The sequence below is a fragment of the Sus scrofa genome, chromosome 18, assembly GCF_054392235.1.
Source record: "Sus scrofa isolate SSC_HxYL_T2T_F1_AM1 chromosome 18, Sscrofa_HxYL_maternal_Yorkshire_Landrace_v2.0, whole genome shotgun sequence".
In the NCBI taxonomy this organism is placed as follows: domain Eukaryota; kingdom Metazoa; phylum Chordata; class Mammalia; order Artiodactyla; family Suidae; genus Sus; species Sus scrofa.
The window spans coordinates 29,249,867-29,273,672 of record NC_139400.1 but is presented as its reverse complement, the minus strand read 5'-3'; the positions used below and the strand labels follow the sequence as shown (position 1 = coordinate 29,273,672).

General features: G+C 48.9%; 1 protein-coding gene and 1 long non-coding RNA gene across 4 annotated transcripts in view; both read left to right on the top strand.

The window, feature by feature from the left end:
- SND1 (staphylococcal nuclease and tudor domain containing 1) overlaps positions 1-23,806 on the top strand; it is a 392,192-nt gene that overhangs the window by 255,368 nt on the left and 113,018 nt on the right. The gene's annotated exons all lie outside the window — the stretch shown is intronic.
- Positions 13,860-19,630, top strand: LOC146394961 (uncharacterized). The gene is made up of 2 exons (XR_014833972.1): positions 13,860-16,751; positions 17,020-19,630. It is a non-coding gene; the product is annotated as an uncharacterized LOC146394961 (long non-coding RNA).

Below are 23,806 nucleotides of genomic sequence, written 5' to 3'. Positions count from 1 at the left end.
ATGCTGGGACCTAGGGGTGAGGGGAGCAGCAAGGCCCATATGGCAGTCAGGACAGAGACTCTAGCAGTCCCAGGGGTGGCCCTACCTTCTGCCGGGTCCTTCTGAGGGTGGGGCAGCCTCCCAGTTGTGATGCTCAGCCCTCACCATCTTGGCAGGAAAAAAGATGTTGGTTTATCCTCAGCTTAGCCTCAGTTTCTGGTTTCTGGATAGGCCCCTTGATTGCCTCTGGGTGGGTGGGGGAAAGGAAAGTGAAAGGCCTCCTTACCCCCTAAATCCTCTGACTTCTGCTTTTCACCCTTGCCTCTTACTCTTGCCACTTTGGAGTTGCAGTGTCGCCGAGGCCAGGGGGAGGTGTCCTGGGTAGGGGTCAGGCCCGTGAGCTTCCCCCCCAGGGCCGCCTCTTGCGTTCCTTCTCCTCCCCTGAGGCTCTGAGTCGGTGAAGGTTATTTTGGTCCCCTTCCTTCCACCTGGTGGGCGTGGCGGGGAGCCGCAGGCAGCTTACAGAGTTCTGATGGCTCTTCTCTGTGGAAATCTTTCCAGTACCAGCACCTGTCTCTGCTTGTGCCCAGGTACCTCAGTTCTAATCCCATCCTTGTGACACCCCCAGAAAAATAAATTTCACTGTGAATATTTCAGTGCCATCTTGCCAGCCGATTGGCATTTCCACCAGCCATTTAGTAGTAATGCAGCATCCAGGATTGGGCTCCTTGCCACTTCCCCTGCCCTGCGGGGTGCCTGTTTGGCCAGCCTAAGAGTAGGAAACGGCAGGACCTGGATGCAGGAGAGGGAGTGTAAATGGCGTGGTAATTTGAAATTAGAGGGAGATGCTTTGAAATCTGGTAATGGGCAGCCCTGGGGTGAACAGTGCACACCGTGCCTGTAAGACTTAATCTTGGTTGCTATGGGAACCACCTCTCACATCCCCCGTTCAAACAGAGATACGGCTGGATGTTAAAAGGAAAAAAGTTCTTCATCATTGAAGAGTGTCCCGGGGTCCTCGGTCACCTTGGGTTCCTTTCAGAAAGTTTTCCTGAGGCTTCCCCCAAACCAATGGGATGGCTTTGCCAGTCCTTCCTGGCTCTTTGTGTGACTCTTGAGTGAACAGCACTGACACGGACGTTGGAACCCCTGCGGTGTCCAGTGTGGGCAGACATCTCAGGCGCACTCTCCCGTTGCCCCTGAGCGGGCGCCAGGGCTTTCCACTTAAGGAACTGGATAGGGCCCCTGGCCACCTCAAGCCCTTCCTCACCACCCATGGGCAAGGGCTCCGAGGAAGCCCAGAGGCGCTGTGGTCTCTGTGCCACGGGATCGGTCCCAGAGCCCGAGGTAGGGCTGCCAAGCACAGACCTTGTAGGAGCCAGAACTATTCACAGAAGTTCCTTTCGTATTTGGAAGGCGTCTGAGACACAACCGCATTCTCAAGTGTGTTTTTCCATCATTAGAGCCTTTTCCCATTTAATTAAATTACCCACTGAATCCAGGCCTTGTAAGTTTGGGGATTCTCTCTTTTTTTTTTTAAACCACCCTTTGCCTATAATAAAATGAACGACCTACATTACATGGCTCTTCAGCGGCCTTGGATTTCTAGACATGCAAAGTTGAGTTATAGGCTTCTAAGTGGGCTTTGGAGAAACTTTCTGAGCTTTTTGGATTCCTTGTAGTTGTTCCTTCTTGTACTCAGGCTTTTGCAATCGCCGTCCCGAATAAGCCCTAGTAACTCCAGTGCTTACCTTCCCTCTATGTAGGAAGATATTTACACGGACTAGTGAGTCTACGGCGGGTGGAGGAGTTCCCGTTTCCCTGCCCTGGTGTGCCTCCTTCTCCTGAGCGTGTACATCTGCTGGTGATTTTTCTAGGGTTAATTTGGGTGTTTTTATTTTTAAATTGGAACATGGTGTCTGTCTCTTCTCTGTGTGTGTTTTGGATGCAGCCCCTGTGCTAGGCATGCGGTTATTAACTCTACTGATACACCAGTTCGCTCATTAGCATTTGCATTTTAAATTACAAGCTGGAGCAGACGACATTTCTGCTATATTTGTACCACTGCCTTCTTCATGAATGATGTCGTATGTGCAGGGAATGCAGAAATAACTCCTCTAGGGCCCTGAGGTATTTTCGTCTCTCCTTCAACAAACCATTTTCTTTTTCACTCTTGATTCTCATTGTTTGGTGGGGAATTTTAAAATTTTTCCAAGTTTAGGCCCATTTGTGAGTGCTGCTGATGAGGACGTGCTGGTGACGGACCAACCCTTCATATCCAAATAGGCCCAGCGCGCTGAGCGGCCTCTGTCCCTTCCACGTGATGCGCCTGGCGAGCAGTCGGCTTTGACTAAAGAGGAGGGCATTTCTTCTCCACAGCTTGGTGGCGGGGGATGTGGGAGCGTGCTTGCTCTCCCTTGTGTTCAGGCTCACGCCCCTCTGCTCTGTAGTTGATTAGTCAGAGGTCATTTGTTTTCTGTTTTGTCTTTTTAGGGCCATACCCGCGGCATATGGAGGTCCCCAGGCTAGGGCTTGAATCGGAGCTGTAGCTTCCAGCCTATACCACAGGCACAGCAACACCAGATCCACATCTACAACCTACACTGTAGGTCACGGCAATGTAACCCACTGAGCAAGGCCGGGGATCGAACCTGCAGCCTCATGGATACTAAAACAGCTTCATTTCCCCTGAGCCACGATGGCAACTGCAGTCACAGGTGGTTTTTTAACGTCTGTTATGGCGTGGCTCTGCACAGAGAAAGAAAGAAAGCTCCTTGAAGGAGCTTGATTTTGACAAACATCTCGACTGCACGACAGCACAACACACACTTGAATAAAAGCCAGTGGCGAAGTCCTCGTCAGCACCTGGACCACGAGAACCGCTTCAGAAATGCCGAGTCAAGGATGATGGACCTGGGCGTGGAGCCTGCCCAGCAATGCCTCAACCAGGCTTTGGCCAGCTTCCGGCAGCAGATCCCGGGCAGGAAGCAGCGCTCTGGTCGACAGCTGTGTGTTCATGCCTTTGTGCTCTAAGGAAGCACAGTGTTTGTGACAGCGAACCTCGGCTCTCTGAGGTCTGTCACAGGGACCCCTCCTCTTGGTGAATTCTGACTTTTAAAACACGTCATGAGGGGTTCCCGTCGTGGCGCAGTGGTTAACGAATCTAACTAGGAACCACAAGGTTGCAGGTTCGATCCCTGGCCTTGCTCAGTGGGTTAAGGATCCGGCATTGCCGTGAGCTGTGGTGTAGGTCGCAGATGTGGCTCGGATCCTGCGTTGCTGTGGCTCTGGCGTGGACCGGTGGCTACAGCTCCAATTAGACCCCTAGGCTGGGGACCGCCATATGCTGTGGGAGCGGCCCTAGACAAGGCAAAAAGACCAAAAAAAAAAAAAAAAGGTGGAAAATCTAGATGGGTCGCACTGGAAATAGTATATATGCGTGTCAGGTGATAAATGACAGGCGTAGGTGACAGTTCTTCATACCTTCTGTCTTGCCCATCAACTTTTCAAAAGAACTTAAGAAGTTTGAAAAGTCGATCAAGAATTGTGCATGCCTTTGTTTCCTTTGTTACATGAGAATGGTGCACATTCGCCATGCTCTTTGGGGCTTCCATGAGCCCCAGGCTCCGGACAAGGGCCTTTGAGCCTCAGTGTTGTTTTTGTCCCCACCCCCCACCCCTAGTTTGATCTCTGTGCCTGTTACCTGGCAAAATTGTTCTCTGGAAAGTAAGCCCAGTCTAACAAGGTAGGTGTGGATAGCATGGAGGTGCTGAGCAAGTGCCTGGAGACTTGGGAGTGGCTTGCAGAACATGAGATAAGAGTGGCTGGCCTTGGAGTGCAGCTGCGGGTCATGTGAAGGTGCCTTCAGGCTGCATGGTGGCTCGCGTCTAGATGGTACTCAGTATTCGCAAGTCTCACCTGTAAGTGCTGCTTGAGGATGCTGACGGAAACAGTTGAGACAGACAGCTCACTAAAGACCCAAGGAATCCCACGGACCGGTCCATGTGTTCATTACAGCTGTTATTCAGGTGAAGGACTGCCTGCTGCCCAGCTCTCCCCAGCCCGCTGGGGCTCCAGGGAAGGGGGAGCCGGGCTTGACTGTGCTCCCCCGGCTGCCCTGCCGAGCCATCCGGCCCTCTCGCGGTTCTCTGCCCCTTCCTCCACTCTGTCGTTGGCTTCTGACGGAAACCTTGAATTAAGTGGGTTAGGAATAAACTGCTTGAATGCATTTGTGCAGATAGCTTCTCACCAGCTATCTGAAGTGCTTTTGGAAATACACGGGAGCCCTTTGTAAGCGGCTTTCTAAGCTGCGAAGTCCATTGTTGCCACTCTCTGCAGTCAGCGTGTCTCTAACCTAAGTAATGTGGACTTGGCTCCTGGCCAGGGTTGGGCATTGGCACCTCGCACCAGCCGCAGGGCCGCCCACCAGAGTCACTAGCAGCTGTTGCAGGTTGGAGGATTTGCAGAAATTGAGATGGCTGTTCCCAGATACTGGCACATGCCCGGTGATGAATGACCGAGTCTGTGCGCGGGGCTCTGTATGCTTTCCCTCGGCCTTTGCTTCTCAGCCCCCGATTGTGGCGCCTGCTCAATGGCCCCGTTGTGGAGGAGGGCACTGAATGGAGGGAGAGTGGCCTGCCCCTGCCGCCGGGCCCTCCCTCCATTGGCCTGTACCGAGACATTAATAATAGCCCTTTGATCCCTCAACTGGTTCTTGGGGCAGGAATTCCATGGCACATGGTGCAGATGCAGGGAGCTAAGAATCCCAGCAACCTCCAGAGGCCAGAGAAGTGAACTTCACCTGAAAGAGCCACGTGGTCCCCGTGTCCCTTACCCTAGTGTCCTCTGCCTTCGCCTGCTCGCACCGGCGTAGCCAGGGAGGGAGGATCAGAGACCAGAAGAGGTCAATTTTGATACCGTCACGATTGGGTGGTATGTTTATTTCTGATAGGATTGCCCAAGAGTGACATTTTTAGGGGGTTATGCGCCTCTGTATAATTTCTTCTTATCACATACAATTTATGCATATTCATGGATGCATGTGCTAAAACCGGTATTACAGTGCCGTCTCCCTAGAGATTAAAAATGACCTCTTATAAGAGACTTGCACCCTCCCAACGCCATCCTCCACCATGGCGCACTCATGGCACCTTTTTATTTTCTGTACTTGTCACTATCTGAATTTTTCTAGTTTATTCATCAGTCTTCTTTTAAAATCGACTCTCTCTATCGCCAGAGTATAAGCTGCCTGAAGGCAGGGTCCTTGTCTCGTGACTGCAGAACCTCTATGCCAGTGCCCAGAACAGGGCCTGACCCAGAGTTGGCACTCACTGGCTAGTTCTTAGATGAATGGACACACACCGGTTCTAGGCTATCACTTAGCTTATTTTGAAATGCTGAAAACAAAATGACACTGTTACCATGAGTGCTAGAGCCACAGCAGTCCTAAAATGGAAAGCAGGGTATCAAACTGGGTATCTGTCTAGAGAACTGGATTAAGACTTAGAGCTGCCCCCTCAAAGTCACGTCACCTCTCTGGGCCTGGGATTTTTTTCAGAGAGTGAGGGGACTGGACTAGGTTTCTCTAGGTGTCCTTCCAGGCTGAATCTCTAAAAATAATAGCCTTTCCTTAATGAGTATTCTATGCTGTGAGTTAACTCATTTAATCCTTCCCACAGCTATTGGGTAGATACCATATCAATCCCCGTGTCAAAGGTGAGAAAGCGGAGGCCTAGGAAAATTAACTAACGTGCTGAATCAAGAACAGCGCACTTTCTTGATCTTAGCCTGCGCACTGTCGTTTAGAATGCAGCGCCCAGCTTGGCACTGAACATCCTCTTATCAAGGGTTACTTTCCTCTTGAGTTTCTCCAGTCTTCCCTCCGTTCAGTGCATTGGCTTCTGCTCTCCTGTTGGCTCGGGATCAGATGCTGCTTTTTCTTTGGGAATATAACCAAAAGCAAAGCTTAAGGAGGCAGTGGTGGTGACCCTCTCCAGGAAGTGTAGCCGCGTGGGTATGAGATTTTAGTTGTTGGGTCGGAGTTTGGATTTGGTACGTGGCCCCACAGGTGACACCAATAGGAACCCACCTTAGCTGAGAGCATGGCTAGGACGTGCGATTGGGGAGGAGAGAGCAGGTTAGACCTGTGGGAGGGGTTTGTGAGCAGGGGCATTTATGGACAAATTAAACTTGAGCCCTGAGTAAGCAAAGTCCTAAACCAGTTATTACTGCTCTGGGCACTTCTAATGGGCCCTGTGCAACCCTTATAAATTATTCAGCTGCTTTACTAATAAAAGGCCAAGCAACTTGCCCAGTCCTGGTGATACTTAAGTGGAGCTCCGAGAGAACGGGTCAGAGGGGCAGCACTATTCGCTGACCACCAGGGAACCCTCCTTTCTCATTTGGCGAACAAAGGGTTAAACCAACTACCTTACGTGCTAGAGTTTTGGCAGATCATGCATAAAGCTGGTGTTGAAATGTGAATTCTGGAGATAGACAGAGGGCTCTCCTCTGAGGAGAGGCTTGCTAGGGTTCCCTGGACTGTGGCATCTGAGGCACGTTTCACAGAGTGTCTTGATTATGGTGGTGAAATAAATAAATGTCCCAGGATAGCTAACAACAGAAGTGGTTGGGTTTTTAAAATAATGGTAATAATTCTCATAACATTTTATTTTGGTATAATTTCAAATATACAGAGATGTTCCAAGAATAGGGCAAAGAGCTTTGCTTTTTTATTGAATTGTTAACACATCGCCCCCTTTGCTATCAGTGCATTTTTAGAATCAGAAGACTTTGGCCCGACTGCCCCCTCTCATCTGTAAACAGCGTCCGATAATTTTTTTCTGTCTCATACAGAATATACTTGAAAAAAATTGTCCATGTGTGGTCACTGACCTTGTTCCCTGGCAGTAACCATCCTACTGCCCCGGTCTGGAAGGTGGGCTGTGGCCACTATACATCCTGGCTTTTCTGGGGAATCTCCTGCTTTCAAATGCTCTGTTCAAGGTTCAGGCCAAGTGTCCTGGGTCTTTTTAATTGGAAAAATAATCATGATGACAACTTTGGGGCTCTGTCAGCCCCAGGTGTTTCCAGAGGTAAGGGAACCTAGAAGTAGCACTTGGGAGAGGGTAGCTTCTTGCCCTGTCCAGACGCCCTGGGGTCGGGCACATCCCAGTGGATCAGCGGGTCAGCTCTGAGTTTTCGTGCTGCCGCTCGAGATGACTGGAGCCCTCTGATCTTACATCCTTTCAGACTTCAGTGAGGAAGGGATCCGATTCAAGCAAAGTCGCTCATTCATACACACATCCAAGTATGTTTGGGCTCATTTTTTAAAGGTGCCCTGCGAATATCAGTGATTTCTTAAGGAACTCTGTTTATCTGAACTTTTATCGGGCTGCGAGCTGCGAGTCGCTGCTGAAAGAAGACCCTCAAGGCTGATGCCGCCCAGCACGCCCCGCAAAAAAGCAGGACAACTCCTGTGCAAGGGCTTGACTGCTTGTCTTCGCAGTTCATGGCACAGACTTTGCCAAGAGTCACTCTCTTTTTTCTTTCTGCTTGGAGATTCTCATTATCCTCTCACTCCCAGTATTACGCCTTCGTCAGTCCTCATGGAGGCGAATAAACACCATGTTGGTGCTGGTGCCTGTCCTCAGTGGTTCTACTTCACTAGACTGTTGTTTTCATTTGTGGTGAATGGCCTGGATTTCGTAATAGTGAGAATCCTCCGAATAACATTACCGCCATCATTAGCCTTTGTACTTAGGCATTTTGTCCCCATTGCTTCCCATGAGCTGGGGCGGGGGGAAATTCAGGTCATTGTTACCTTTCATTCAGTACAGCAGGAACGTGCTTACTAGAGTTGGAATCAGAGACCTAATTTTAGGGGAGGGAAATAGGTGAAAAGCGAGTTTGACATACCTTATGGGCAAGTTGATGATAGAAGGTTCACCGGACGAGAAATAAGACCTTGTCTCTCATCCAGAGCCTCCTGCTGACTCTGGCCTGTCCTCCCTTCTGCCTCCCGTTGGCCGTGCACTTCCAGGCTCTCCCTGACGATCACCAGCTCCGGTCCTAGCTTAGGCGGCCGTGGATTACGCTCTCTCTTAGCCCTCAAATGCCATAATCTGATGAATGGTTTCCCCTTACTCAGTAAATTGAGTTGATTGGATTTCCGGCCTGATGTAAATGTAATCTGTATGAGGAGGAGATGACAGCTTAGAAGACAGCTGGTGTCTTCCCGCAGTTCATCAGATAAACACTCTAATTGGATGGCAGAGCTCAGTTTTAAAGTATCTCGCGCTTAAAGGTAAGCTAGCCAAAGGCTAATGCTGATCGATCCAGCTCTCAGAAGAGTAATTAGGGCCCTAATGACCATGCGTGCCTGGGATGGCTCCAGAGAAGCCGAGAAGCTGCATTGGGCTTTTCTGGGGCCAGGTGCTTTTAGGGGGGCACACCCTTTGCTCCGAGTTCTCTGAAAAGTTCGTGTAGGACCTGGGCCTTCCTGTGGCGCAACTGTCTTATGTTCTGGGTGTCGTCTCAGTGAGATTATAGATTCATTGTGGTAAGCGTTGCCTCATCTGGGGTTTGTTTTTTGTCACGTGCCCACTTTTGAAAGCTACAGATTCAAACACATAAACTGAGAAGTAGGTAAGTTTTGAATTGTGTTAGAATGCTGGTTCACCCGCTTCAGATGTGGGGTACACGACGGGTCCACCTTCAGCAACAGCCCGGTTAGAAACTGCCAATACTGCTTATGCAGAACGGCTCGCAGTAGCTCTGAGAACCTTCTTCTGCATTTCCCAACTTACTTTACATTGAACGATGCACATGTGCAGAGATTGGAAGGGGAGGGATGATAGGACAGGGAGCTGGCAAGCAAGTGGAACTCTGCTCTCTCTTTGAATCCCTTTGAAAGCTAAGTTCTCAGAACTCATTCAGCTCCTCCACCTCCTGCCCTCGTGGAAGCTTGTTTTCCCTAAATCCCTAAGAAAGAAGGAAAACAGTTTGACCTTTGTTTGCATCGAGCTTCAAAGCAGTTCAAGTTCAATACTTAGCAGAAAGATTGCCTTTAATGAGCCAAGTTGAGAGGAGGTGGATTTTAATCTGCATGTTTGGAAGGAGAGGAGACGTGCACACACAGTGAGGAAGGGAGCTTGCAGCTTTAACCGTTACCTTTGAAACGGGACCAGCATTTAAGAACCACAGCAACAACAACAAAAAAACTGCACGGGTTTCTTTTGTTTTTGTCATTGTTTGTTTTTTGAGCATAAAAGCATCTCTTCTACAGCACGTGCCTGTGTGTAGCGTCTTGAATTTAAAAAAAGCAAACCACCCTTTACTCAGAAGTCATCTTGACTTACTTCAGACGTCATCTGCGAAGGACGTTCCTCCTTCGCCTTCTTGGGTGCTCCCTCCCTGCTCAAGACGTGGCCCCAGCCGCGGGTGAAGTGGGGGTTCGATCCTCTACAGGAGGAAAAGGTGCTTCCCTCAGCCTTGGTCGGCGCTAATGGCCAGCTGTGTTTAGTGCTCTCTCACTTTGCTTTTTCTTTCCCCTGTTGTTTGGTGGGCCTGGTTTTATGCTGAACAGAAGATAAAGAGTGCTTGCTGATCCCTCCTCTCCCCTCTCATCCCTCCTCCTCTCACTGCACTTGGAAGAAATTCTTGGTTTGCAGTTTGGAACTGACGCTTTAGAGAGCCTGTCACCAGGGTGGAAACTAGAGGCACTTGTTGCTGTGGTTGGTGATGTTTCCTCGGAGTCTCGGGATAGTTCCCTGGCACGTCCACATGCTGCAGAGAGCGGCAGCCCCGATGCGTTCGAGCATCAGTGAGTCCAAGCTAGCACAGTGCTTCTCAAACTTTATACTCAAAAGATGACAATAACCAAAGAAACCCATGGAGTTTTTATTGTTGTTGTTCTGAAGGGGGGAAGGTGGAAGATATTAGGTTTCAAACAAGTGCCCAGGTGATGTCTGTGCTGCCCTGTCTTGATTGCAAATGATCCGAATTGTTTCTCCATCGTCTTTTTTCCTCCCAGACTTGGGGATTACGGGAGCTCTCTGGCACCCACAAAGCCGTGGTGGGTGCTTAGGAACTGGTCCCCATCTAGTCTGTGTTTAGGCTCCCCGACTTGCTAGATATGTGGAGTTTCCCCATCTCAAAGAGTGAAATGGTCTTGCTGTGTGCTGCCACTCACCCAGCGACAAGCAAAACCTCGGTGGCCGTTTTGAGCCCAAACTTGATGGCGTGATTTGGATTCTGTTCACCTGAACGTCATCTGCCTCTGCCTTAAGCTGTTGGAGTGCAGCGCCGTCTTCCCGCCCATGGAGCTAGCTGTGGTTTCACAGCAAGAGCTGTGATGGTTCCTTCCTCCCGCTCACGTTCGCCCTTGCTTGTTGGGGGTGTGGAGCATCCTAGATTGGTCTGTTCTCGTGGACCGTTTCTGCCTTGATACCTAACATCCTCTGTGCGGGACAGCAGAGCGGGGCAGTGAACCCTCTGAAGGGTCCCCAAGCAATGTGTTCAGTGCGCACTGCCAGTTAAATCTCAGGTTATAGTCGGTTAGAGACTCCTACCCTCCCACCGTAGAGAGAGACGCTGTGTCTGAAAGGGAATTCCTTCTAAGGAGTAAAGCTGTGTGTGATGGTTAAAAGTGGAAGGTGGGAAGGTGAGGTTGGCTTCCTTGAAGCATGTCCCCGAGTTCACGGGGCCTTTCACGAATCTCCGCCCCACCTCAGTAGTGAGTGTGGGAACCTCAGCAAATGCCTTGGATTTTGTCTTTTTATTACTGAAGACACAAAGGCTGCTTTCTCTAGCACAGGATTCTTTACTGCTTATTGGGCCTCATCTCAGGAAAATCCACATCGTGGCAGCCAGCTACTGTTCATCCATTTCTTCTCTCAGCTTCTGACTTTTTCCCAGAGTTTGCTGATGCCTGAACTAGAGGAAGCCCCAGAGCTGCCCAGACTTCCCCGCCTTACGCTTCCTTGTATTCCTGATTGAACACGGACTTTCTGCAGTAGCCCCGACTCCCCCAGGTCTTTGTGTTGTGTGTCTCTGACATCCAGTGTGCTTAACACAGTCCCCGGTGCATAGGGAGCGCTCATACATAGCTGTTGCCTAAGCGGAAATTGCATTTCCTTTGGGAGCCACCCATTCTTCAGTGGAAACTAGGGAGCAGCAAAGTTATTTATGTTCCTACACACAAGTCATCACACAGCAACTTTTCATCTTTGTTTCTTTTGGCGCTAATTTCTAAGACACTCGTGGGCTTTTGTTCTGTGGTTGTGTTTATGGCACCAGCATACATTTGTAAGATTCCCTTAAGACCATGTTCTACCTTGGGGAACCAGAACTGCACATAAATAGAGGTCATCAGTGATTTCCAAAGGGCAGGCAACAGCCACAGAAGGGGCAAATTGATGGAACAAGCTCGGGGCCCCGGAGAAAGCCTGCTTTCCCGAGAAACTCTTACCTGTAGGCTGAAAATTAAAAACTTAGCTTTCTGGTATCTTTTTAGACCCATGGCCTTCACAGCCTCTGGAGATTCCGGAGCAGATCCATCAACCATCGAGGAGAGCAGCTCTGTTAGATTTTATGGCTGTTTGCTTTAGCTTTTCGTGCTGGTAACTCATTTTTGACATGACAGGCTACAACAATCCAGATTTTTTCTGAAGTTGCTTATCCAAATTGAAAGTGTCAGATACCCAATATTTTGAGGCCAGCAATTAACCAGAACAGTTTTATTTATGTAGATGCCTGTAAAACATCTTTATCAATATATCTTGACCTTTTTTCCTAGTATGGGTGATTGTAAGACAAGCAAGAAAAGCATGCAGTTAAGAAGGAAAAAAGCCTCTGTGGTGAGTGTGTGGCTCCCACTGGCCTTTCCTCCCCCTCCCCCAAGCCTCTGAGGTCTGCTCCTGCGAGCGGAGAACCATGACGTGCTAGAATGTTCTCTTCCCTCCCACCGAACTTCTCTTCCACGCAGTTCTCATTCACAAGGCCTATTCCAGGCTTTTGTCGTTTCAATCCCATGTCCTCTTTATCCAAGATACTTTTATTTTTTTCCTGCCTCTACTTTGTTTTTTTTTTTTTTTTTCCTTTTCTCTTCCACTTCCCTCTCATAGGAAAGGCGGGCAGGCAAGAAGTTTTCTGTGGAGGCGTCGTGAACCAGCACCCATGCTCAGTGCATTTACATGGATTCCTCGTTTAATCTCCCTTAACTGCTCTCAGTCTGCCCTGTATTTATCATCATAATGTTCGTTTGGCGAGACAGTAAAAGAAATTCCAAGGAAATGTTCTCAATGTTTTGAATCAAATGAAATTTTTTTCCTCATCCTGCCAGTGAATTCTGTGGACTTAGATGTGAAGCTATTGGAAAACAAGTCTGGTAAAGTTTCATTTATTCAGAGGCTGCGTATCCAGCTTGGCAATTATCACTTCCTTCCCGGCTCTCTCCTGCTGCTGCTCTTATCTTAGCCTCTTCACTGCTCTCCTCCACCATGGGGATGGAGGGAGAACGGATAGAAAATTTACCCTGTAAATGTTGCTGCTTATTTTCTAATTAGATTATTGTGAAGCAAAAACTGACAACAGTTTGGGAAATTGGATTGATGTCTAGAAACTCACTAGCTTAGAAGTACCTCTTGGTGCTGTGGGCCACGTGGAGTGGGTGATGGGTGGAGATGAGAGAGTACAGAGGGCACTTAGGCGAGTGCCTCTGGATGGGGCGAGTCTGGACAACCCGTCTTCCTTTCTTCTCTTCCATCACCAAGTATTTATATTGAGTGTACACTGTGTCCTGGGGGCACAGCAAGACCAAGCCCCCACCCCCTTCCTGGAGCTGGCATTGGGTTTTTGTTTAGGGGTGCCATGCTGAAGGTTTCATGACAGTGTGAATCATCGCTTCCCCCAAATGCAGCCTCTGAGCCTCTTGAGAGCAGGCGCCTTTGTTACCCACTCAGGTAGGATCATGGGTCCTTCCCTCACGTCTGTTGATTTCTTCTTCTCCATGAGGAAGCAGCGGCTCTGCTGGTCTCATGAAGCGAGGCTGGAGAGAGACTCTGGGGAGATCGGGCTCTTCCTTCAGTCTCTTATGTCTTGAGCTTTGTGTCTCTTGCCCTGGAGACTCGGTCTCCAGCCATGTGACCCCTCTCTAAGAGCTTCGTGTTTGTGTTGGCAGAAGTTCGGATCTGGAGAGCAGTGCTTCTTATGGATTAATTGCCAAAGTAATTATATTGTAAAATAATACGCATGATTGATTGATACTTACCATATCCCTCTCTGGGGAGCTGGAGAGCTTTCATCAGTTTGGAGAGATGAGCCGGTTGCCTGTTTAGGAGCAGAGCTTTGTACAGAAAGCCAAATTGATGGCCTGGGCTTAAAGGCAGGAGGCGATGATGGGGGTGGTTAAAGGACAACCACCGTAACCATAAAGCCTGTTGCACCAAGAAGGCGCCTATCGGTTCCGGGCAAGACATCTTAAATCTCTAGCAGAAGACGGGCAGCAGGATAAGAGAAAAGGTATCATGTTCTCCCGCGCAGAGTCTCAGCTTGTTCAGAACGAGCCTCCCTGTGTCTGCAGTGGGATTCGGCCCATAAGGAGACGCCTGGCCCCAAAGCCCGCTCCTAAAGCCTCTCCTCCTGCCGCTCTGTCCGGCAGGACGCACACAGCCTCTGTGGGCGACATGCGCATAGCGAGAATGCCGTATTTATTTTGGCGACTCTGCATCACGTGCCTATTTAACTCCCTCCTAAAGGCACTTTTCAGCACATGAGCAAGTAAGGAAGCCCACAAAATCCTGGGCACAGTGGACTGTGGAAGGTTGTTCCTGACTCTGCGTATTTATGGGCAGGGGCTGAACTTAACGACATTTATCTTTGTTGGTTAGGGCACTGATAGATACCTGCCTGTGTGGCGAGCTGCACCTGATCTTAGAGAGAGCGGCAAGCGCACGCCCATCACTCATCCTGCCTGGGTGCCCGGGACTCAGTGCCAGTCCGAGGCGGCCAAAACGGGGGGCAGTGAGGAGAGTGGATTTAAACCAGAGAGAGGAAAGTACAGCTCCTAATAGCTCTCCTCGGGAGGCCAGTTTTGACCTGCTCCCTCCCCCCACCCCTTTTTTTAAAACCATACATAGATTTGTACTGAAAAGACAAGGTTGAGTAGTTTGTTTTTCTGTCTTTTTGTTTTAAAGAAATAACGCAGTTATTGACAGCTGTGAAAATAGAAAAATTGAAAGCGGGTAATCACATCCATCATCCAAACAATCGCTAACACTTGCACTCAGCCCCTTTCCTGCTGTGTTCCTAACCTGTTCCTTCGGCTCCGAGAGCCAGCAAAGACCTGGTTTGATCTCCTTGTCTTATGCAAGGGCCCTCGCTACTTGGATTAACTTGTCTGTTTCTCTGTCCTTAAAATATAGGACTGGTAAATTTAAAGGAGAATAAAAATAGAAAAGTAAATGGAGAGCGAGCTGGAGAAAAGCTGGGCTGAGTTCTGTTGTTAGATCGTCCTTGGCGCTGGCCCTTGGGCATTTGACGTTGAGCAGAAATGTGGGGCTCTTCATGAGTTTCTGAGACTCTGCCTTTTGGGGAACAAGACCCACCCCATTTCTTGGGGATATTATCAGAGATCCGTCACGGTTATAGAATCAGTTTATCCTAATCTTCCTTCCAGACAAGATCTCCGTCTCCAGACGAGTCTTCCTGTGTTCTCATCCTTCTGGACTGTCTTCCCCATAATGGAGACCTGTCTCTTCACATCATTCTTCTGCTCAAAACTCCTCAGTGGTTCTTTTGCCTTCACAATAAGGCATTTAAGGGAGTTCTCTTTGTGGCTCAGCAGTAACGAACCCGAATAGTACCCTGAGGACACGGGTTTGATCCCCGGCCTCACTCACTGGGTTAAGGATCCAGGTTGCTGTGAGCTATGGTGTAGGTCGCAGGCCAGAATCCTGTATGGCTGTGGCTGTGGCGTAGGCCAGCAGTTGCAGCTCCAATTCGGCCCCTAGCCTGGGAACCTCCATGTTGCCACAGATGTAGCCCTAAAAAGCAAAAATAAAAATGAGGCATTTGAGGTTTCTTCATGGTCTGAGACCTGTTCACCCTTATAGCTTCGCCTCCCTGCACCCCCACCAAGCCCTCTTCCTGAGCAGGGCAGTGTCCAGAACAAGCCACGCTGGCCTTGGGGAGTTTACACATTCTGCTCTCTTGGCTTAGAGTGCCTGACCCCCTTTCTCCTTTCATCATCACCCCTTACCCCCAGGAGTCCAGCACTAGGTATGCGCTCTCAAGGAAAGCTCGGTTTAGCATCCCAATTACCTGTGCGCATGTCTGTCTTTTACACCAGCTTCTGTGTTCCTTGCTCATCTCTGTGTGCCCAGCCCTTGGCCCAGTGCCTGGCACGGAGTGGGTGTACAGTCCGTGTAGGCTGCGAGAGTGGAGCAGTGCGCTAAGGTTGGCACCCAGTAGTCACCTGCCAGGTCTCCGTTCCCATCTCCTTCCTCTGTGACTGCAGGCTCCCTGAAACACAGAGGCCAGGTACCCCACTTGCTCTGGTCGTCCCATGGAGGCAGTAGAACTCTGGAGGCTACATCAGATGGCATCGGGGCGACAGGTTCCTTTGGGGGAGGATGGTTTCCAGGCAGCGAGGTAAGGAAGCAGTTACAGACGCCTGGGGCAGTTCCTGGGAGAAAGTGATCAGAAGGAGCTCCACGGAGGGCCTGGAGCTTCAGCCGGGTCCTGAAGGCTCTTTCCTGGTCTGCCTGCTGCTGAGATCCAAGGCCAGGAGCAAAGCTCAACTTGGGACAGGCCATGGTAGGCCCGCGTGCTCCACTCCACTCTTCCCTCTGAACAACGACAGGTCCATGAGGCAGGGACTTCTCTCTGCTGCTTTGCTACCGTAGAGTGAACCCTGGCACCTGGACTATTGCCTCGTTCATAGTGGGCCTTCAATCAATAGGGAGCATTTCCCTAAACAAGGAAGTCCTATATGAGGGGCCATGTAGAAACCTAGCACTTAGCAATCTACTCTTCATTGTCCTGTGGCCAGGGGAACGGGCAGTACGTAATTCCAACACATAATCCTAGAGTTTTATCCCCAGCACTCCTGAAAAGTAGGTCCAGGTATTGTTTTCATCAAAGCTCTTAGCATGTTGTCCCTGCCGCTTCTGGGCCTGTGGAACAGAGAGGTGACAGTGTTAGGACCACACAGGCACCTCATTTAGAGCCAGTGGTAACACACCGACTAGTGCCCTGTGCTGCCGAGCTTCTCAGCATCCGGACCGAGACTTGTCCTCCTGAGGCACTGGTCCTGTGTGGGTGGCAGCTGACTACATGGCTATATCATTGTAAAAATGCCTTTGATGAATTGACATTCGTTCACTCATCTTGTTCGTCTGATGCTACAGCTTTTGTCTTGTTGATTCAAAGCAGGGACTGAGACTGTACGACCCTCTCGGTGTCTGGTTCTGACCGTAGTTTCCATAGATGGCTGTTTTCTCTCGTGCGTGGTGTGTATCTTTTAAACGGCAAGGATGTGGGCTTGTCCTCATCAGTCTCGGCCGAATGGTAGAGGATCGTGCAAAGAAGGGTTGCTCAGGATTCTTAGAGAACCGTGTGATGAGGGCAGTGGCTGCCGGGAGTTGGGTTGTGATCCACGTGTGCTCAGCTGCCTCTTCTGCTCGTCCGTCTTTGTTGAAGGCTAGGGGACGGCCATGAGGATACACGGTGAAAGCACACGCCCCACTGGAATCTGCTGGAAGGCCGGTCACGTTGGTCCTTGCTGCCGCTCAGGGCCACCCTGCGTGGCTAAGAGTTAAGTAAATGGTTAACTCTCCTGAATGACGTTAGTAGGCACTTCGTGTTTGCTAGTACTGCTAGATGCTTATTAAGTCATAAATTATCTGATTTAACATGTATAATAAGCCTGCAACGCCTTGTAATTTTTATCCCTATTTCTCAGGTGAGGACACTGGTGCCAGTTGTCTCTGCAAATGGCATCCCCAGAAGGAGCCAGGATGTGTAGGGCACAGCCGGCAGGGTGGCCCTGAGAGGCAGAATTAGGACTAACCCTGAAGCACTTCACTTTTCCTGAGCGTGTCAGGGTGGGCAGGCGTGGTAGTGAGAGCCCCGCAAGACTGGGGTTCCCGTTCCCCTCAGAGATTCAAGCCTTCGTGTGAAGCCCCTGGATAAATGTATCGCATCTTCCAAGATTGACGAGTCTGCCTCGTTTTCATCCATCCCGGGTGCACGCACCTGCCCTCCGGACCTCCGAATGCTTACCCTGGTAGGAGCAAGCGGCGATCGCCTCACCCGCCTTCCCCCAGCCTGGGCCGCGTGCACAGACGCAGCATTCCCAGGGCATCAGGCACAAGTACCAGACTAGAACCGTGACTCCGAGGCTACCTGGGTATTCGCTGCACGCACAGGAAATAGGGCCAGAGAGTCAAGTTGAGGGTACAGGAGCAGAGAGGGGACCCACAGCATGCCAGCGTGTTTGCTGATTACCGCTCTTATTAGAGTTCTCAGGCAGTGTTACATTAGCCAATTAATAAAAAACGAACATACCATTGGAGGCTACATTTATGTGGGGCTTTCTGTTCTTGTTGTTAAACTGGCTAATTTAACACCATCCTAGAATGATGGTAATAGCAGCAGCCCACGAGTTAAGGAGAAGGTGGGGGTGATTCCCTCTAGAGCTTCCCCAGCCGTTGCTGTGTGCCCTGTGTCTTTGTTCTGAGAAAATGGGCTAAATGGTACCTGGACACGAGCTGGCATGGCTTCATGGTCATGGGGATACCGCTTAGAGGCTCTCCCTGGCAGATTACATTGCAGTCACTTTTATGTACACATTTCTGCACATGCAGCTGTCTATATATTTACCCAAACCTGGATGCCATTCCCGCAGTGGCTTTCCATTTCACTCAGTAAAAAGTGGAGTTCTTATTATGGCCCCAGGGTGTGTTCTCCCTGCCCCTCCACAATACGTATTATTTCCAACAGGTACCTCTGTGCTCGGCATATCCTAGGCACTTGGTAAAATATCTGCTGATGAATGAATTCCAAGTAATAGCCACAGAGTCCTCCTGTGATACGGAGATCTCGAAAGGTGTGCCGGCAGTCATGTTGTGAGCGTAGATTTTCATTTCATCTCTGTCCTTGGTATAAACATCAAGCAACAGAAGAGCTGGTTCCTGTTTTCCTTCTAGTTCTTGTGCCCCCTCCAGGCTACTCTCTGTTCTCAGGTGGAGACATAAATGGAGAAAGTAGAAATAGATCTGCTCTTCCAGCTGCCGCCCGTTCGTCCCCTGCATTTGACTGGGTGGGAAGAGAGGGACCAACGTCGCCTTAGCGTCCATCGCTTTTCCCTCTCCCAGTCCCATGTGACAGGATCTGGGCCACTATCAGCATTGTTGGCATAGACACCTTCTTGTTCTCCACTTTCTAGAATGGAGCCTCATTATTGATTCCCAGTCATCTGGAGGCACAGGCTCTCCTGAGACAGTGGTGGACTGCCGGGATGAGCAACACTAAATGCCTTTAGCAGCTCCCCGCCTTCCAGCTACCGCAACAACCAGAAATTTTCCCATGTATTTGCAAACTCCCTTCGGGGTTTGATACTGCTCCTGATTAAAACCACTGATCTCGTGTAGAAAAAGAACATATCCTATTATAACCATCTACAAGATGGGATGGAGGGCAGAAGTTTTGCTAAGCTGCATAACTTTTTTTTTTTTTTTTTTTTTTTTTTAAGGCCCCAGCTGAGGTTAAGTAAAGACGAATTAATAACAAAGTCAAATCAGCCTGGTTATATGACTTACTCTATTTAGTTATGTTCTACAGCCCCAGGGGCATCAGTGGCTGAGAAAATAGACATTAAATCTGTATTCACCATGATCCTTCTCTGTTGATTTCTGCAGAAAAATGGACCACGTTGCCATCTATATTCACATCTTTTCTGAGTGATATTTTAGGAGGGAGATTAGGGCCAGACGCTGAGAGCCTTTAAGGGATTATATCAGATGCTGCAGCGTTACAGTGAAATTGGAATGAAAGCTCAATTTCTGCGAGGTTCAATACTAGCCTGCCAGCTGCCCAGAAACATCCTGGGATGAAGCTTAGTGGAAGTTGGGTCTTGGAGAAGAGTCTTCTAGAGCCAGATGTGTCCTTCCCTTCCCAGATAGACTGGGGAGGTATAGGCATAACAAGCCAACTTCCTGGCAAGAGGGGGCATGTGTTAGACACATCCATAACCTTTGGGCTGTGGAAGCTCTCTCACCTGTGGCCCCTGAATAGCCATAGCATTCGCCCCAGATAGTGACTGAATTTACGGATGATGTAGATGCATGCCTGCTTTTGCAGGATTAAATTACCTACTGGGGTAATTAAGGAGCATGAAGTTTTAACATATTGCCCAAGTACCTAAGTACTTTTCTAAAATCCTGCTAGAGTCCCATCACTGGCCATTTTTTCCATACAGTAACTACAAATATGAACAATCTTTATTTTTTTCCTTTTTTTTTTTCTTTTTAAACAAATGGAGCCATATGATGGTGAGAGCTGGATTCAGACACCTTCATTTTCAGCTGCTTGAGCAGCAAGCTGAAACAGACTAGAAGAAACCTTGGGATGATAGCAAAACAAATAAAAATTAAATTCCTTGATTGAGTGTTTGCCACTGTACCAAACACGTGCAAAAAAAAAAAAAAAAAAGCCCTCCTTTTCAAGAAAGAAAAGCCTAAAGCCAACACAACCAAAATCTAAATACCCCTTTTGCCATGTGAAATTGTCTCATCAGCCTCATTTTCTTCTATTGACATCATCATCTTCTGTTTGTTCTGATGCTTCATTTTTAGTATCTTTATGGGCTTATGAAAGCAGAAAGATTGCCTGGGTTGGAACAAGCTTCTCTACCATTTCCTATGTGTCCATTCTCAACCAAAATAAGTGCAAATGCCAGTGTCCGCTCCTTGCCAGGCCTTTGAGACCTACTTGAAAGAAAAAAGGTCTATCTTACCAAACTAGCTGAAATCAACAAACAGGGCACCCCGCAATAGCAATAGTGTGGCCCTTTGGAGACAGAAGGGCATCTTTCTTAGCATTACCTTGGAGAGCTAATTAGCCTGACCATTCTTAGCATGAAATCTGTGCGTTCCAGTGATTTGATCCTATCGGCATTTTAAGATCATTTTGCATAACTCTTAGAATTTGCGAAGAGAGTATAAAGATGGGTAACCACATTGGTGCCCATTATTTATGGCTTTTTCGTTGTTATTAGAAAAAGTCATTTCAGAGTTCTGATGTAAAGCTGAAGTACTCTTTGCATAAAGAAGTGTGATGGATTTTCTCACTACTTGGAATTGCTGTGCTTGAAGGAAGATGGGGAATGGGAATGAATATAGTCAAATAAATTAAGCCTTGAAACCCAAATAGTGCCGTGTAAGCAAGCTGACTACAAATCAAACACAAGTGTTTGCAAAAGAATACGTGATCGTAGTGGAGGCTGAGCAGAGCCAGCCTCTTTGTACACATGGGTGTATTTCTCCTGACATATGCAAAGACTTGTTGCATTTCCACTCCTGTGGCCTCAGGTCTCCCTGGCGCAAAATATCATCCATCCATGAAGGAGAAACCTGCAGAGCAGATTTCCCCAAATGGCAAAGGGTAATCTGTATCAGGTGTTGGCCGATTGGAGGTGGGGATGCCCAGATTTCCTGTGTTTTGTTGTGGTTTGTTTAATGAGTGACTTGTATTTTTTAGCGTTGCTCTGGCTGGCGTAGACCAGTCCTGGAAGGCTAGGGCAGGGTGTGGATGACACGGATCAAGCCCAGCGTGTTTGTTCTTTTCAGCCCTGTCCTCCAGGCAGCTTCCGACAGCCTTCCTGGAGCCAGTGTTGGAAACCGTCCAGCTTCTCATTTTACCGATGAGGAAACAGAGGCACAGACGAGTGGGGCGTCATTGTCATGGTCACAGGCCATCTTCGTAGAGCAGGGACTTCCTCCCGTGGACTTTCATCTCTACACCTTGCCCTCTGGCATAGCAGGTTCTTAACTTGCCTTTTTGTGAACAGATTGCTCCCAACTCAGAGCCAACACTCCTTTAGGCATCAGTTCAAACGACATTGTGATCTGCTGGACTCCACAGAAAAGTTTGGAGTAGAGCGTATTTTCCTCCTTGGAACTTCATGTCAAATCTGCAATTACTTCTTAGCTTATTCTGATGATTGCATTCCATTTGATCTATTTCTCTCTAAGTTGTTCAGCAGCCGTAGGCCAAAATCATTATGTTCTGACCTGAACCAGGGGATGGAGGCAGCTAGATTTGAAACTGAAATGCAGAGCGTGTACAGGGTGCAGCAGGCTCTTCGCTCTGGGTGAGTGTAGGTGGCTGGTGAGGGAGTCCCGGGAGGCGAGGCTGCGTTGCGTATTTCCCAACAAGGAGCAATAGTGGCATTTTAGGTGGAACTTTTCTTCCTTGCCTGGACTTCCCATGAAGTGCAGGATATTTAGCATCTTAGCTCCCCTCCAGAATGCCATGGCACCCACTCCCAGAGGAAGCACTGGGAGATCAGTCAACCACTCCTGCAGTTTTCCAAAGGCTCCCAGGTGGTGGTGCACAGCCCCTGAGTGAGAGATCTGTTGGTTAGTAGCAGTGTTGGAGAAGGAAGATGGGAACATTGAAAAACAGTTCTGCTGGAGGAGTCAGGAATGTCCGTTTCAGCAGGATCAGGTTTGGTGTGGTTTGGTTTTGTGGCTGCACCCACGGCATATGGAAGTTCCTGGGCCAGGGAGGGACTGAATCCCAGCCGCAGCTGTGATCTCCACCACAGCTGCAGCAACGCCAGATCCTTTAACCTGCTGTGTCAGGCCGGGGATGGAACCTGCACCTCCGCAGCGGGTTCCTAACCCACTGAGCTGCAGTGGGAACTCCAGGATCAGTATTTCTTCTCTGTGGCATCCAGAAATAGAACTTTCTTGCCACTGTGATGCCTCATGCACAAGTTAGTGGCAGGAATGGGGGTGGTAAGGGAAAAAAATTGCGAAAATCACAGTGGAGAAAATCAGCAAAGAATGTCATTTCTGCTTTCCTGCAACGATCACTTGTTGCCGTCCATGCCGTTTGTTTCTGGGAGCGGGAATAACAGCAGCTTGATTTACTCCCTTCCTGAATTCCCAGCTGTTGTGTGTGCTTCGTGCCTCACAACCCTCAGTGAGAAACAAGGCCTGGCATCAGGAGATGCAGCCCATTCCTCCCTCCTGGCTCATCTTCCTCCTGCCACGTTCTCTATAACCAAGACCACCAGGGTCGTGTTGTGTTTGTCTTGAAATGCCTTTTTGCATGAGGGTGTGGTGACTCCGCATTTGCCTGGAAACTAAAGTTCCTAAAAATATTTCCAAGAGCTCCATCGGTATTTTGGGGGTCATTGGATTGCCCATCAAGCAGTGGCTTAGACCAAGGGTAAATACACTAACACTTGTCAAGACAGTTATCTTTTGAAAGTATTAACTTGTGTAATAACACATACTTCTCAGTGTTTCCACATACTTCCCGCCACCACCCCAAAAGCTATCACAGCGCCGCCGCTGTGAGGCAGGAAGGGCTGTTGTCACCACCGTTTAACAAGTGAAAACTCGGAGACTCAGAAGTGTTGTTACTTGGCCAAGGTCACGTAGCTTAATTAAGGAAAGAACTGGCACTTAGTACCCCGCCATTTCCTCCTCCTTTTCTGGGACCGAGGGAGGAGACCAATTTGATGTGTCCTCTGTGGATGTCAGAACAATGTTTCTTTTTTAAAAAGAATATTTTAAGCTTTTCAATTCCAATCTTCCATTGAGACAAGTTCTTTATTCTTCTGCCAACGAAATGTGACCTCCTGTCCATCAGCTCTCTCCATCCCCCTTGGACCCACACTCTGCTCTTGGTTTTGAAAGTTGTCTCAGTGGCACAGACCTGCCGTCCCTGTGGCCCAAGGTGTGTGTGTGATGTGGGGGGGAAGCCATTGTCACGCTAGTAGGAAGCGAAAGACTCTGGAGAGGTGCTGCTTGTTGCGTCCACTTTGCACTTTCAGCCCCTTATGAATTTCTCTGCAGGGGGTTGATCACTAGACAGTGACGGAGGGAAGAGGAAAGCTATGATAATGGTTTTCAAATAGATCATAATTTTAATTAAAAAGAAATTGATAACATGAAAAGCTGTGTTTAGGTAGTAGATATGCACACAGCGTTAGAATAATTATTACCTTTTTTGAGTCTGAAATTATAAAAAAAAAAATGTTTTGGGAGAAAGAATGCATAGGAAGCGGTAGAGTTTCACTAATAAGCTGATTCCTTTTCTGACTCCAAAGCAAGTGTAGTGGAAGATGTGGCACCACCGTGCTTTCCCAAGGCCAACACCTTGGCTCTCAAATATCCTGAGCTGGGCTCTGGTTCTCAGAAGGAACTCAGGTGTCCTGCCAGCAGGATTGCCCTGTGTGGCACCCTTCTGCCACTGTGTTTAAACATTGGGCATATCAGTAAACAGCCCCCACACCTTAACTCGGTGTATGTTCCTCTGGCCAGTCGGTGTTCACTCTTTGTCGTTGCTGCTGCTGCTGCTGTTGTTCGCTCTTTAAGAGCAGTCGCTCTTCAGGGCTGACTCCTCTCCAGATCCTTCACCTGTGGCATCCTGTGCTGCCTCTGTCCTCGAACAATCCTTGGAACTGTGTTGTCATTGCACTGCCTTGTGACAGTTTCTTTGTCTGGAGTTTTGACACTTGGGACATGGTAGAGATGGTGGGTGGAGGGTGACAGTTGCCCAGCCCCCCCACCCCTGCACCCTGACAGAGCGC